Source organism: Vombatus ursinus, unplaced genomic scaffold (genome assembly GCF_900497805.2).
Source record: "Vombatus ursinus unplaced genomic scaffold, bare-nosed wombat genome assembly UNPS02006779.1, whole genome shotgun sequence".
Classification (NCBI taxonomy): Eukaryota; Metazoa; Chordata; class Mammalia; order Diprotodontia; family Vombatidae; genus Vombatus; species Vombatus ursinus.
In genome coordinates, this window is record NW_020946557.1 from 1,678,813 (window position 1) to 1,696,082 (window position 17,270).

Sequence of the window (17,270 nt, forward strand, 5' to 3'; positions counted from 1 at the left end):
CTATCTATCTATCTATCTATCTATCTATCTATCTATCTATCTATCTAATCTCTTCACTTGATACTCCCCCTACTGAAATCTCTCCTTTGTGGCTAAACTTGAGAAAGCTGTCTACCTTTGGCACCTCTACTTCCTCTCCTCTCACTCTATTCTAAACCCTCTCTAGCCTGTATTCTGAACTAATCCTTAAACTAAAATCAATCTTTTCAAAGGTATCATAATTGCCAACTTCAACGTCCGTTCCTCAACCCTCATCCTTCTTGAACTCTCTGCAGTGTTTGATATAGTGGATCACCTCTTTCTGAATATTTTTCCCTCTCTGGGTTTTCATGACACTGCTCTCTCCTGGATCTCTTATCTGCCTGACTACTTTTTCTCAGTCTCCTTTGCTAGATTGTCATCCATGTCATGACCATTAGCCATAGGTATCTCTCAAACTTCTGTCCTGAGGCCTTTTCTCTTTTTGTTACATTTTATTTCATTTGGTGATCTCATCAATTCCCATGAATATTATTTTCAGTTCTCCTTCTGTAGCTCTTGTCTCTCTCCTAAGCTATCATACCTTATCACCAATCTGCCATTATCCTAGTTCCAATTTTTATCATCTCTTGACTAGACTATTGTAACAGCTTCCTAATTGAGTTCCTTGGCTCAAGAAAAACACTCAAGTGATTTTCTTCTAAAGTGTAGGTTTCATGATGTCACTCCTCACTCAATAAACTCCATTGGCATACTCTCAGCTCCCTTTTCCAACTTCCCTTCAAGTATTGTCTTCCCCTATTAGAATGTAAGCTCCATGAGTGAGGAATTAGTTTGATTGCTTATATTTATAATATTTATATACGGAGCTCATGTTATAGTGTTGGCCACCTATGCTGTACTCTGTGTCTCCCCCTCCCCCCAATTTTTTCCATCATCTGGCTTATGTGGCACTTGTGTGGATAATAAATGTGGCTAGGACAACTTACAACTTTAGAATTGTGGACCTCTCTCAGGGACTGTTCTTACAAAATCCAATGATAGGCATGGCGTCTGTTTTCAGACTGGTGACTCTCCTGCTGAGGTGGGATGTTCTGCACAGTTGGCTTGATTAGCTCCTTGGAGGAGCCAGCATTTTAGCTGGTTGTGTTGATCCAATAGCTGTTACTCTACTGTTTAACTGGGCTATTTTCTCCATCCAACTTGGCTTTCTTTTCAATGACAGATGTAGTCTCTGGCACTTCCAGCTTCAATTTCAACTGATGCCTTTAGTGGAGGCAGTGTTATTCTCTTTTAGAAAAAGAGGAAACCCAAAACATGGGAATGCTAGAAACATCTACGGTTATGCTTCCTCACCTTGGTTCGAAGATCCTTATTTTCCACCTCTTAAGCAGAAGGCGGCAATTCAGAGAGACTGGTTTTTGCCAGCCCGATCTTCCTGACAGCAGTTACACAGTTCAGAAAGTTATACTCTCACTTTCATGTAACTGTCAGGTCAGTTCTTTGATCCTTACCATTTCAGAAATGGGTCATCAGAGTAAGAAATTCGATTCTCATACCAACCCTATGAAATATGTGCTATTATGATCCAGTTAAAAGGATATTAAAATAGACAGGTGACATGGGATTAAAGTAGGATATTACTATATGAGTGGAAGAAAGGGGGCAGATTCAGGAGATGTTGTGAAGGTAGTGTGTAGAAGACTTGGCAATTGATTGGACAAGTAGTGTTGAGAGAGAGTCAAGAATAAAAAATGACCACACTTATGTGACTGGAAGAATGATGGTATCCTTGACAAAAATAGATAAGCCTAAAAGAGGGGTGTATTTTGGAGGAAAGAGGATGAGTTCTATTTTGGACATACTAAGTTTGAGATTCCTGCTGGATGTTCAATTTGAAATGTCTAATAGTCAGTTGGCCAGGTGGGACTAGAATTCAGGAGAGAAACTAAGATTGAATGCATCTATCTAGGAGTTAGCTGTGTAGAGATGACAATTCAACCCATGGAAGTTAATGTGGTCACTTAGAGACTGTAAAAAGGGAAGAGTAAAGGGCCCAGGACAGAGTTGGGGAGAACATCCATAGTTACAGGGAGGGATATAGATGATGATATTGCAAAGGATTACTCCCAACTCACCTTCCAACTGCCTAACTATATTAAAGGTAGTAGAGGTAATAAATGTGTATTGAATGAATGAATGTGCATTCCTTCGTAATGCCCTGGTTGCTTCCCCTGGAATGATGGTGCTGTCCCTCATAGAACTAGGGAACTTAGTGTAACCTGTGTTTTCAATATCTATATTAAAGAGACCTAGGGGATTGTTATTGTCTCTTTAAGATATCGGCAAGGGCTTAGCTAGCGTTAATTGTACTTTACATTATAGATAGACTGTTTGGGAGAAAACATCCCTTTGAAGTCAAGGAGAATATAGGTGTGTTTATTTGTGATCCATGAGAACATATGAAATATGAAAAGCCAGTAAAGATAAAAATTTAAGGTGAAGCACCTTATGGAGTCAGGAAGAAGATGTGTTTTTATTCTGAGATCCATAAAATTCTCATGAAGAGTGGAAGAAGTCAGGAGGATTTCAGGAAAAAACAAAACAAAACAAAGCAAAACTTTTCCCTGTTGGAACTATTTTAACTGTGGTGTTATAAAGTACCTTGATAAAGATAATTTTATGAAGAGTCAGTGGTGCAGTGAAATTTGGAGAGACTGTTTCATGTTCCTTGACGAGAGAACAAGAAGAAAGAAAGAATCCTAAAGAGTAATATTAAGAGACTTTATTGTCATTGTTACTGTCTCATTGTCTCAACTGAATTGAAAGACTTGAGACTCATTTTCCAGACAAGTGAAGAGGAGTCAACTATCAATATTTTGAGGGTTTGAGGTAGTTTTGGCAGTGATATTTGTCACAGCCAAAATACTGTATATTTTACATATAAATACACACATGTATATAGATATGTAGATATGCGTGCAAGTATATAGGTATATACATGCACACACACACACATATACATGCAGGTATATATGTACACATATGCAAATGGACACAGATACATAGTACATGTATATCTGTGCATACATACATACATACACACATACATGTGTGTATGTGTGTGTAAAGCAGGTAATCTTAGAGAAGGCAGTAGGCACTATCAGCTGGTTGGACCAGGAAAGGTCTCCTATAGGAGGTAGGTGTTTAAACCTAGTCTTGAAGAAAACCTAGGAAGCTAAGAACCAAAGGCCAAGAGTGAGAGGATTTTAGGTATGGGGTTCAGCCAGTACAAAAACAAAGAAATGGGAAATGTAGTGTTGTATGCCAGGATTGGTAAGTATGCCAATGTTGCTAGATTATGAAATGTGTGGAAGTAAGTATAACAAGATTGGAAAAGTAGGAAGCAATTTGTAATTTTAATATTTAAATATAGGTAAATAAGAGTAATTATTAATGGTAAATGATGTTTTTCTAGTTCACTAAATAACTAATAGTTAATGAATTTGAATGAGGGCACAAGCCAATTAGTTAATTAATGATAACAGATTGTAAATTCACTAATGAGAAATAAATTATCCAACATACCCCTAGATTACTAGGGTTTTCAGTAGTAATGATTTAAATGTATAACAATGAGACAAGTGTTAGGCTGAAATTGAGTGACCTACAAGAAAGTGTGGTCAGAGCCCAGACCCCTATAATGTGTTACATGCAGGGGACATGTGGGGCATGTCCTAGTCACGCCTGTTGTACATTAGGAAGAACAGTGTATATAGGGAAAAAAAAGATGAGTTCTATTTCAGATAGTACTTGGCACTTAGAAAAAAAGTGGTAGGCACTTAAAAATGCTTTTGGATTGAGGTGCATTATTATAGAAATATAGAAATTAAGTTAAGGGGTGAATTTGGCAAGAAAGTTATTTTTTGGACATCTTGTATTTGAGATGTCTAATAGAATATCCTTTTGGAAATGTCGGAAAGAGAATTAACTCTTCATTTATTTGCAATTCTTAACCAATCTACCACCAAACAACAATCCAACCCAAAATTTCCAACTACTCAGTCACTTCCCATTTCCCCATAAAGTCATGAAGATCGAGTTCTCAGTTCTCTTCCCAATCTCACTAATTCTCTTCCTAAAATCCTGCTGGAGGCATTGCTGGCCTTGGTACTCTTGTGCTGTATAAATTACATGTCAGTCAGTCAATAAACTTTTATGAAGTGCTTACCACATGCCATTTGCTGTGCTAAGTGTTGGGGATATAAGAAAGGGAGGAGGTAGTCCCTACTCTCCAGAAGCTCATAGTCTAACTGGGGGTGGGGGGCAGAAAGACAATTTATAAACAATATGTGCCAACAAGCTCTATATAGGATAAATTAGAAACGATTAATAGAAATAAGGCACTAGAATTAAGAGGGATATTGGAATGGCTTCCAGTAGAAGGTAGTAGTGAGATTTTAACTGCAATTTGAAAGAATTTAGGAAAGGCAGGAGGCAGAAATGGAGAGGGAGATCTTTCTAGGCATAGCACTGAAAATGCCCAGTCAGTAGATGGAGTGTTTTGTGTGAGGAATGGGAAGGGAGGCAATGTCACTGGACTGGAGAATATGTTGGAAATATGTAAGGTTTAAGAAGACTGGAAAGGTGTGCGGTGGGGCAGGTTAGGAAGAACTTTGCATGCCAGAGGAGTCTATGTTTGATCCTAGAGGCATAGGAAGTCATTAAAACTTATTGATAAGAGGGGTATCCTGGTCAGAGTTGTGCTTTAGGATGATCACTTTGACAGTTGACTGGGGGAAGGCCTGGAGCGGGGAGAGATTTGAAGAAATGACCCCAACTAGTAGGCTATAGACTATTGCAATAATCCAGGTATGAGGTGATGGAGGCTCACAGGAGGATAGTAGCAGTGTCAGAGGACAGAAGGGAGGGTGAGCATGTGTGAGAAATGTCTCCTCTTGTAGTTGTAGAATCTTTGGGTAGATTCTATGGATTCTTTAGGACTTCTTCTGAGATTCCACTTTTCTTTCCTTTTATTGCTCCTATATCATGAGGATTTAAATCAGACAATATTTGTAAAGGGCTTACGACAATGCCTGGCACATAGGAGTTGCTATATAAATGTTTATTGCCTTCTCCCTCTTTTCCTCTTCTCTATAGTTGTACTTCATAATGTCTTTAGATAAGTCACAGAGTCTTATTTATATGATCAAAATTTTACTTCTTTTCAGGAATGTAACTGTGGCCTTTATTTGGTAGAAAATGAAGAGCTATTGAATATTTTTGAGTGGAGGTATCTAGACTTTTTTTTTGGGAGGTAGATGGCTCAGTGGATAGAGTGCTGGGCCTGGAGTCAGGAAGACCTGATTTCAAATCTGGCTTCAGACACTAGCTGTGTGACCCTGGGCAAGTCACTTAATCTGTTTGTTTTAATCCACTGGAGAAGGAAATGGCAAACCACTCCAGTATCATTTGCCAAGAAAACACCATGGATAGTATTGGTGTTCCATGTTTCATGGGCTCAAAAAGAGTGGGGACACAACTGAAGACTGAACAACAATTCAGGCTTTACTGCCTGTACAGATTCATTGGGAGACAAGAGTCCTTAATGGACACATAAGATTAACTCTACAGTTACAGAGCCCTGAACATACAAATTTAGCTATTATGACTGGGATAAGTAGCTCTGAATCTGTTTTCTTTCGAGGCTGATCTTTCTATGACCATGGTTCTAGTTTGGGTTCCTTAGCCCCTCCTTATAGGAAGCTTGATTTCAGTCCTATGTACATCCTTAAATTTCTTTGGTGTGATTTGACTTCAGGCCTATCCCAGATGTTCATAAATAAGGAGAGAAAAAGAGAGAGAGACAGAGAGAGGGAGAGGGAGAGGGAGTGAGGGAGAGAGAGAGAGAGTGCACTATGGCTAAGGTACCATGATACAAGGAGAAAACACTTTCTTCTGTATCTCTGGAATCATTATTCCCGTTCTTTCCATGCCCACTGTCACTGCTCTTGGTTAGGCCCTTATTATCTCCTTCTTGGACTATTATAATAAACAACCTTGGCCTAACCTAATCAAGGGAGTTCTCTTATTTATATTTCTTATCAACAAATACTTCACCTGATGGGAACATTAGTGTGAACTGCAAGGACAAGAAATCTAATGACTTTCATGAATTCTTAGATCAATTTTCATAGTTATCCATGTATGGCAAACAAGTGATCCAAAAAGGCCCGGTTATGTGTCTAGGTGAATAATGGCTGTGATAGGGGAAGCGTAAATTTATTCTTACAGACAAGAAGTAAATATAATTGTATATTTATTATGCATAATTTTTTCTGACATTTGAAATAGAAGACCAAAGCAGTTTGATAAACTTAATAAAGTGGTATAGTGTCTTGTATGTGATAGGGGGCCAGTGAGTACTTGTTGATTTCTTATTGATTTTAAAAGGGCCATATTATTACCAAACGATCCTTAAGTTACCTTCTAGTGTTTATATCCTAAGATTCCAAATAAGTTGGACTCTAAAGCGGATAATTGAAAAACATAAGTAAAAAATGCCTATTTAATAAACCGTTTTCACTATCAAAAACAATAAATGGCTTATTAATTAGTTCTGTGGATATACTCTTCCCCTTCTCTTGCCTTCCCTTGTCTTCCCCTGCCTTCCCTTCCTTTTCCTTTCCTTCATTACAATGGATGACTCTCTGGGCTTTTCAGGGGAAGAGAGAGATTTAGAATGCTGTTGTTTAGTTGTTTTTCAGTCATGTCTGACTGTGACCCCGTTTGGAGTTTTCTTGGAAAAGCTATTGGAGTGGTTTGCCATTTCCTTCTCCAGCTCATTTTACAGATAAGAGGAAACTGAGGCAAACAGGGTTAAGTGACTTACATAGGGTCACACAGCTAGTAAGTGTCTGAGGCCAGATCTGAACTGGGGAAGATGTTTTCCTGACTTCAGGCCTGCTGCTCTAACCACTGTGCAACCTAGCTGCCTTATTTAGAAATGAAGGTGATATAAAAATAAAATATATCAATAGAATCTAAAAAATAATAAAACAAAGTAAGGAAAAATAGAAAGAAGAAAAAGAAAAAAAAAGACAATAGGAATTTCCTTATAATTCAGCTTAAGGGCCATCTCTTACTGGAAGCCTTTGCCAGTCTTTCCTGTCGCTGATGCTTACCTTTCCATGGCTACTTTCATTCTATCCAGTTTTTATCTTAGATGCACTGACATATTTTTCTCCCTCATTGGAATGAGAGCTCTGCAAGAGTAGTGCCATAGTGAGATATTATTAAATGTTTGTTGATTTATAGAAATTATTCTTTGCTTTTAACAGTAAAACAAAGCATTGATCCTGCAGTGTGCTAGGATACAGGTAGAACTAAAAACACACCAACATTTGAACTTTGTTGGAATACATTTTATGAGCCAGTCAGTGATGAAAACAACAGACCCTCCTATTGGGTAGGCTACTGGAGGAAGCACTGAAGAGGATGCTGGGCCAACAATGATAGGATTACTAGGATAGCATCCACCTCTCAAATTGTGGCAGCAGCCGACCCCTGCGCAATAGGTGTCGGACTGACATCTCCAAAGTGGGATTGGGGAAGAGAAGAGAAGAAATCCAACCAGAGATAGGTCCAGGAACATTGGGAATGATAATCAAGCTATGATTGGCAAAGGGAGTCTACAAGGTTGCTAGCATGACTTGGCACTTGCTAATACCAAGCTCTTGTAGGAACTCTTGGCTCCATCTTTACTCTATAGATTAGGGCAGCTCCAGGTTCAAGATAGCTCAAGTAGTTTATAGTTAAGAGAGCAATACTGGTCAGGTGGGTCTTCTTGGTTCCCATGCCTTAATATCACAGGTGGAAGAAACCTATCAGCTAGTAAGAAATCTCCACCCTGGATGATCTCAGACTAAGAAGATTCCAGATATTGGGGATGGAGGTGGGGCAAAGTTTTCAGAAAAGAGATAGAATAGGATACATGGAAGTACCAGACAGCAGCAGTTTCCTGGACAAAGAAAGACTAGTGGTTTCTCTTTCACCTTGAAAGGGAGGAACTATTTTTGCCTTTTTCTGTGTGTTCCCATGCATAGCACGGTGTTTGGCACATAGCAAGTACTTGTAAATCCTTGTTGACTGACTGGCAGGTTGACCAGGATTTTCTGGACAACAACAAATCCCATTTAATATTTTCAGTGATAACAGGCAGCCTAGATTTTCCATTTAAATTGTTGTAATTGGAAAGTGGTTTCTAATTTCTGAACTCAAAACATTTCATGTAGTAATTTTAATTTTTCTTCTCATCCTCCCAGTTCAGAGACTGTCTGGAAAAATCACTATGCACAAACCTCAGGGTATGGTATGGTTTGAATATAAAACACCTGACTAGTGGTGAGGTCACATTTTTGCTAGTAATGAGTCTCCAATGTTTTCCAATTCATGTCTCCACAGTGTAAGCACTTTGTCACAAGCCATGTCATAAGCAAGTCTGACAAAGCATCATATGCTATAGGGCCAATTCTTTCCCAAGGTTTATCAAACATTTTTATTCATGTGTGGAGAAGTAATTGATTATTGGTGTCATCTATTGTTAATGTAATTGTTTAGATTTCTCAGTACAGAGGGTCCCAGGATTAGAGCCACAGAATCTCAGATTTGGAAGGTACCCCTCCTAATCCGACTTTTATCTGAATAGGAATACATTCTCTAAACCTCTGACAAGTAGTCACCAGACTTTGCTAGAAGACTTCCAGTGAGCAGAAACCCACTACCCACCAAGGCAGCATGCTCCATTTCTGAATAGTTCTGTTAGAATGTTTTGGTTTTTATCTTTTCCCCGACAAAAAACTTGCATTTTGGAAACATCTACCCATTATTCCTAGTTCAACTCTCTGGGGCTTAAAAGAACAATTGTACAGCTACACCTTCTAAATCTTTCTAAGGGAGTTTTTCATGTGTAAAGGTATGATATGGAAAAAGAAAAATACAAAAAAAAGCATCTTGTAGAATGATGAATGCACCGTGATTAGACAAGCAATAGCCAGGCCCTTTTTGTGGAGATAGGTAAAGTCAGCCTCCTGAAGACAAAGCATAAATTGGAAATTTAGCACAGCTTAGAAGTTTGACAATTACAGTAATAATTCAAATATTTAAAAATTTTATTTGCTTCTTTTTCATAGCAACAGAATTCTCTTGAATCCTTCTGAACCAGTAGGGCAATAAACCTGTTTATACAGAAAGAAGCACTTTGCTGTTAATTTTTTTTATGTTTTTAATGAATGGAAATAAATTTTCTTCTATACCTTGAAAAGTATTTCATGACTTATTCCAAATAAAATCCGTTGTGGAAAAATATATTAAGTGACAACTTAAAAAATACCTTTCCCTCTGCGTGAATACTGCTCATTGCCACTGATAACTGTTTAATAAAATTGAAATAAAATGCTTCCAATTTCCAAGAATCACTGAAAAACTCATTTTATTTTTATAGTCCTCCAACAGATGGGGAGGATCTTGAAACTCTACCCCAGCTGTGGTCTGGAACCATAAGAATACAATTATGATCACACCTTATCTAATAGGGTTTAGATTTGATTCATATAAATAGAGAAATATAGGATAGAGTGGAAGATTCTCTGTTGTGATTTCCTTTGGGGTACCATCTCATTAGAAGGCCTGCTATCATTTAAAATTTTTTAAAGTGATTTCTCAAACTTTAAATCAGCAATAATTCAGGCTGTTATCCATTATCATAAGCACTTGTGGCTCACTAAAAGGATCTAGACATAGTCACTCTCCTAAGCTATAACATAAGTGTTGTGTTATGATAAAATTTTTTTGTGGTGGCTAACATTAATCTCTCGACATTAACCAAGATAGCTGGCTAAGAACTGAGATGATTCAGGGGCTGGGGGTGGAGAAGACATTCTCTAAATGCTAGCAGGCTAACGTAAACATAAAACTGCTGACTTCTTATGACAAAAATGGGACATTACCAAGGGATGCAGTTAATATCAGCATTAGCTATGGTTCCAACTTTATGTATCCATTTCAATACTCATTTAAACACAAAGTAAAATAGTCAAGACTTAAATAGCACAGTGCTTGGCACATAGCAGGTGCTTAACATGCTTGCTAACTGACTGCAGATGGAGCCTCAAGAAAAGGAAATTTTTTTGAGGATATCACATTTGATACTCTGTATTTTGGCTTTGGAATCTTCTCTGTGTGTGTGTGTACAAAGAAGGCAATTTCCCTTTTTCCTGTGAGCCAGAGAAATTAAAACCTCTTATTTCTTTAACCACTGAAATCCTGCACATGTGGTGTGTGATTAAAACCATTGGGTTGGAAAAATTGTGGTTTAGATTACATTTTTGTCACTGACATGCCAAGATCCAGCTATCTCTAAAGGTTAATGCATCTAGATAAGAAAAATAAAAATAAAAAAAACAATTCCTTGTTGTTATAAAAATTGTTGTTATATTTTTACAGTGAAATAGATTGCTATGTTTTTTTTTTTAACAAATCATTCCAAAACCATTGCATTGAAAAAATTGTTGGTTTTTCTTTTAAGGACAATGTTTGGAGGAAGCAATGAGATATACTAGATAGATCATGGACTGAGAGTCAGGAAGCAGGGATTATATTCCATTTTCATCATTAACTAGCTGTGTGACCCAGGTCAAGTCACTTAACAGCTATGGACTACCCTTCCCTCATCTATAAGGTATGAATAGTAATATCTATATACCTCTCAGAATGATTTTGAGGTTTAAATTATATGTATATACAAGTACTTTGTAAGGGTGTAACAAGTACTATACAATACTTATTATTTGACAGGAAGTTCATATGGCATGTCAGAATGGGTTGATGCATCGTTTCTTTAAACTAAATTATGTACCCCGTTTATTAGGAATTGCAAATGACTCAGGGATTATCGATGATCACTTATGGTCTAATGGAATAAGATCATAGGAGCATAGCTTTAGAGCAGGAATGAACCTTAAGGGGACATCAATTCTAATTCCCTCATTTTACCAATTATGAAACTGGGATCCAGAGAAATTCAGTGACTTGCCTAAGGTCAAATAACCAGAGCTGGATTTAAACTCACATCCTTTTATTCTAAATACAAATGTACTTATCGCTATCCCTTGCTATTCCCTCAAACACACAAACCAAAACACACAAACAAATCTTGAAGGAGTACTGCAAGGCATTTTGAAAAGGAAGAGAGAGAAGACACAAACCTTGCTCCCAAGCACTTTACAAACTAATAAGGGTAAAAGGCATATATACAAATAAAAAAATTGAATAAATTATTTAATAAACATTTATTGATCATCTACTGAAGATAGGTTGTGCTGTGGCTATCAGTGCTGGACTGGAGTCTAGAACTCCTGAATTCAAAAGCAGCTTTAGATGCTTACTCCCTGTGTAGATCTGGGCAAGTTACTCAGCCTCTGTCTATTTCAGTTTCCTCAACTGAAAAATGAGAATAATGATAGCATTTACCTCTCATAGTTATTGTGAGGATAAATGAGATATTTGTAAAATTCTTTTCAAATCTTAAAGTGTGTCTGTAGCTATTGTTACTGTGTGCTAGGCATTAGAAATTAAAAGACAAAAAGAACTTACGTTCTATAGTGGGAAAAATAACACTTAAAATATAAGAATAAAAAAAAAAGCTGTATACAAAGGAAATGCAAGATAATTTTTAGGGTACCCTAGCAGCTGAGGAGATCAGCAAAGGCCTCATGTAGGTGATCATGGTCACACAGGTAGTATGTGCTAGAAACAGGATTTGAACTAAGAAAACTTGGATTCTATTCCCAAATTTGCAGCTAACTAGCAGGCCAAATCACTTAGCCTCTAGAGCTTAGTTTCTTTTTATTAGATAATTATATAAAATGATTATACTTGTCCAAGGTAGTTATGAGGACTAAATATTGAAATCATTTTGGTGTTCATTTCCCATCCCAGCATTCTTTTTGCCCCTTATTCTTCTGGACATCAAGATGTGAAGGCAGTCACTTTCCCTATTATTCTTTCTTTCTTTGGGGGCTATGAGCTATGACATGATTTGGCACAATTTTATACCCAGAATAGTGAGAAAAGAGGGGGAAGGAAAGGAAGAGGGAGAAGGAGAGGAAGAGAGATAGAAATTGTGAGAAACAGAGAGAGAGAGAGAGAGACAGACAGACGGACAGACAGACAAATAAAAACCATACCACAACCCCACAACCCTTTGCAAGTAGAAAAGTAGGGCATCATTTGATCATCTAGCATTGAGGGACCCATTCTAACAGAGAAAAATAATTCCAGAGTGAGGGTGCTCTCAGTTAAGCCTGGGGGAGTCAGCTATTTCTCACCTCATTAGTCAAGAGCTCATTCTGGCCTGGGAATCTCAAAGCAGGAACATGCTTTATTCCACTCTTAATTTAAAACACCTGGGCCTCTGGATTGAGGCTACATTGCATTCCTTGGCTCATCTTTAATGGAGATCAGAGTCATATGACAAACTTTACTAGAATAGCAAACAGAACAGGGGAAAACTGTTAAGAAGAACAGGGCCAAGGAAAACTAGCTAATGTGAGAATGTAAGATAATGATGATAATAATAAAAATAATAATAACCTAATAGCTCAGACAATGAGAATCAGCATTAGTCCTGAAGTTCTTTTAAGCTAACTAAAAAAGCAAGTACCATTAGAAAAATGCTACCAATTACTACATCTAAGAGTAAATGAATGGTGAGGTGATGATGAATGAATGTAAAAGCATTTATTAAGCACTGTATGTGCTTATGTATAAAGCTATGTGGTAAGAGCTACAGGTACAAATAGAAAAATGTCTCTATTCTCAAGAAGTTCACAATCTATTTTAAGAAATAATATATAATGAAGGTTTCATTTGCAAGTCAGATAGAAGGTTCTATGGTCCTTAGGGTGTAGTGGGAAAGCAGACAATAGGACATTTTCTTTAAAGTCATTTCCACTAATAGAATCATATCAGTTTCTGAAGTTGAGCTATTTGACAGTGCCAAGGACTTTTGGTGGTAAGAACTTTCTTTTCTAAACTTTCAGTAGCTGGAGCTGCATCACCTACAGAAGCAGTTGCCAGGTCATATCTCAGTTGGGGTTGCTTCCTGGGAATATGGCTGCAGGGGCTGGGCTGGAAGCACCCCCAACGTTCTAATGGGATGCTGCCATTCCCAGGGCCCCTGGGCTTATCTACCTGTTGGTAATGGGTGGTAGTGGTGGTGAGGGTACACATGTAGCATGCCTTTCCCTCCTCCCGATATCACAGTCAAAACCTTAGGAACGTGAGACACCAGAAGTGGCTATAATAACTGAGCTGGCATTTTTACCCAGAATTCCCAAGTCTATTTGACATTTCTGCTTGGAGAAAGACCCTGGGGAAGGAGAAAGGGGGCATGATAATCCATATTGTCTAGGCTCATTGAGGAATAGGCATAGAAAAGCAGGGCCAAGAGATAGGGCCTATGGGACTCCTTGATGTAGATTAGAAGCAGGAGAGAGGGCAGATGATGGAAGTTAGATGTAAGTGGAGGGCTGTGTCAGTGTACAGAGGCTAAAACTTAATCAGGTCTTGGTGTCATTGAGACACAAAACTCGAGCTACATTGTTTTCCTTCTCCCCCAAACCATGAAGATGGGAGGAAAGAGGACAGATGCCTATTCTGTTCTCTTACCATTGGCAGCCCTAGGCAGTTGGCATCCTAATTGAATTGTTCCTCTTTTAATTTCTGTTGTTTCTTCACTTATACATTTTTCTCATTGGCAAAATAGCACACACATACACACACACACAGACAAACAAAAGCAAAAAACAGTGACCATTGATTTAGGCTTATGTGGCTAATGATAACAGCATAGTTGAGTGGGAGAAAGGGAGGAAGCTGGAGTTAGTCAGGGAGAAGAAGAATATTGGGTAATGGAGATTTTAAAAAATTTCTCTTAAAGAGACAGGGGAAAATTTTCCTCTTCAGTAGAAGCTTGGGTGAAGGGGAAAGGCATTAGAACAGAAATAGAATATATGAATTATGATCATCTCTTAAGCAAAGATAGATACCCATAAGGAAAAAAAAATTGAAAGAAAAGCCCAAATGATTCTGATATTGCTGTGATTGGTGAACTAGCTTGGGGCTATTAACTGTTGTTAGAAGGGATTTCCAGTCCCGAAACTGAACCCCACAAGTGATTATATAGTACCCTTAAGTCTCAAATGATATGCTGATCATGTTATACTTGAGTACCCCATATTGCATGTGGGAGCTCTTTACATGTAGGATGTCTGTGTATATTACACATACATCCAATATAGTAGTGATGGTCTATCAGAGAAAGAAATTGGAGTGGTTTTGGGTAAGAGCACCATTTTCTGAAATTAACAATTTGAAAATATCAAAATCATATGCCCATGAATGAAGCTACTAATGTGGAGGGCTGGAGGAAGTTTTTAAAAAATGCCATTAGAGTAGGCTCTATCAGGACAATTAAGGCATAGCATTCCAAGATCTTTCAGCAATAAAAATATCATATTCAGGCCAGTCCTCTTAATCCAATCTTCTCTTTTTCTTTTCCCTTAATTGACATAGTAATCATTGGCACTGAGATCCTAGACAGAAGGCAATGGATGGGTAATGTGTATTGGCATAATATTATGGAAAAACCTGGGAATCTCTGAATTAGGGGAGTCCTAAGAAATCATAACAATAATAGTTAGCATTTATATAGTACTTTAGAATTTGCAAGGACCCATACCTTTTATCTCATGGTATGCTTACATCAACTCTAAGCTAGAGGCTATTATTATTCTCATTTTGCAGATGGGGAAACTGAGGCTGAGAGAGGTTAAATGACTTTTCCAGGGATACACAGCTGGTAATGTCTGAGGTGGGTGGAATTTAAACTCAGGTCTTCCTGACTCTTAATTCTTCACTCTCCTCTACTGTGCCAACACAGTTGGATGTGTTTGCAGTTACATTATTCTGTTATTAATACTCAGATTCTACATGATGGATTGCAGAGAGAGGCTCTCTAGTTTTCACACATTAGCAGCAAGGTTTTTTTGTTTGCCAAAACAGGTTTTTTTTTTCCTGCTAAAAGATACACAGAGCCAGCAGGAATTCATGCCAGAAAGGCATGATGCATCTCTTGCTTAGTTTTTGTTCTGGTTCAAATTAATTTTGCATGCTAAGCCAGTGAGAATCTAGGGGATAAAATTGCTTTGATAATCTAACTTTTTACATTGCTTTTTTGTTTCTTTGGGACAATGGTCGTGGGGCACAGGAACCTAAGGCATTAAACTGAATTAAACTGAAGTCAAGTCATCAGGAATTTTTAATCTTAAATTCTAAAGTTGCCTGAGACTATGACCTGAGATTTCATTTTAGAACTGGAAGTAAAAAGAAAAGATAATGTTAGACTGCTCCACTTTAGAAAAGTGTGGTGATGACAAAACAGGAAAATTATAAATGTTGGAGAAGATGTGGGAAAATTGGAACACTTATGCATTATAGGTGGAGTTGTGAAATTATCCAAGTATTTTGGAGAACAATTTGGAACTATGCCCATAAGGCTATAAAAATGTACATACTCTTTGACCCAGCAATAGCACTTCTAGGGCTGTATCCCAAGGAGATCATACAAATGGGAAAAGGACCTACATGTACAAAAATATTTATAGCAGCTCTTTTTGTGGTGGCAAAGAATTAGAAATTGAGAGGATACCCATCAACTGGGGAATGGTTGAACAAGTTGTGGTATATAAATGTAATGGTGTCCTACTGTGATGTAAGAAATGATGAGCAGGCAGACTTCAGAAAAACCTGGAAAGACTTGTATGGTCTGATGTTGAGTGAAGTGAACAGAACCAAGAAAACGTTGTACACAGTAACAGCCATGTTGTCCGATGACTAACTTTGTTAGACTTAGCCCTTCTTAGCAATGTAAGGATCTAAGACATCTCCAAGGGTCTCATGATGAAAAATGCTATCCATGTCCAAAGAAAGAACTATGGAGTTTGAATGCAGATCGAAGCATACTATTTGCTAATTTATTTTCTTCTATTGTGTTTTGTTTCCTCTTTCTGGCGTTCCTACTATTGGTTCTAATTCTTACTTACAACATCACTAATGTGAAAATATGTTTAATAGGAATGTATATGTATAGCCTATATCAGATTGCATGCCATCTTGGGGAGGGAGGTTGGGAGGGAGGGGGAGAAAAATTTAAAATTCAAAAGCTTATGGAAGTGATTGTTGATAAATCAAAATAAATTAATTAAAATGTAATTGAGAAATAGTTAACAAAATAAATAAAAACACAGTAGGACATAAAAAAAGAAAAGTGTGGTGGATGAAATTAATCCTTTGTTAGGCTTCCCTTTTCAGGAGAGGCTTTATGCTGCACCTTTATGGGAGTTGAGAAGCAGGCATTCTTGGAGGAATAGCCCAGAAGTTGACAAGAGAGAGTAACTTGGTGACAAAGGAAATGCTCAGGAGAGACAACATACCCATAATAGAATAACAGAGTGCAGTGTAATGACACCACCCGAAGACATCAGTGGCTTGGAAATGTCAGACAAGTAAATTGCCCTGGCCACCCACATTGCCTTCATCTATAACCTCCATTCATGTGATCTAGTCAACTGACCCTTTTCATACATGATAACTGGTAACTTGTTTCTCACATTTCTGTCCACCATGTTTTCTGTCATGTATTTTCTGCCTGTGTGTTTTCCACACTTGTGTTATGATAACCTATGGGAGAATGTACACTACATGGATATAGGAGGAATGGTATGCTATCACTTTATTTACTAAGCCATTTGATTAAATATATTTTGTTTTAACTAATGAGTACTCAGGCAGGTTGACAAAAGTATTGTATTTGTGGGTCCTGATAAAATGTGATTTTGAGAGGGGCTGACCCATAGATTATCTTAAATTTGAGGTAAAGTTTCTAGAAGACCCACATGTGATGGAGAAGGCCCCAGGACTTCACAGGGAAGTTTACCAAGTAAAAGAAATGTGTGAGTTTGCATAAAAATAGTTAAGATCTTTGGGTTTTATTTTCATTAACCCCAATGTGAGGGGTTGGAATAGATAATTTCTTAGGTCTTTTTACTCAAATTAAAGGATATCTCATGATCATGATCACATGATCTCACAATCAAATGATAATCTTAAAAGAGATTAACATATGTAAAGTGTTATATAAATTCTAGCTATAATAATTAGCATTGTTATGA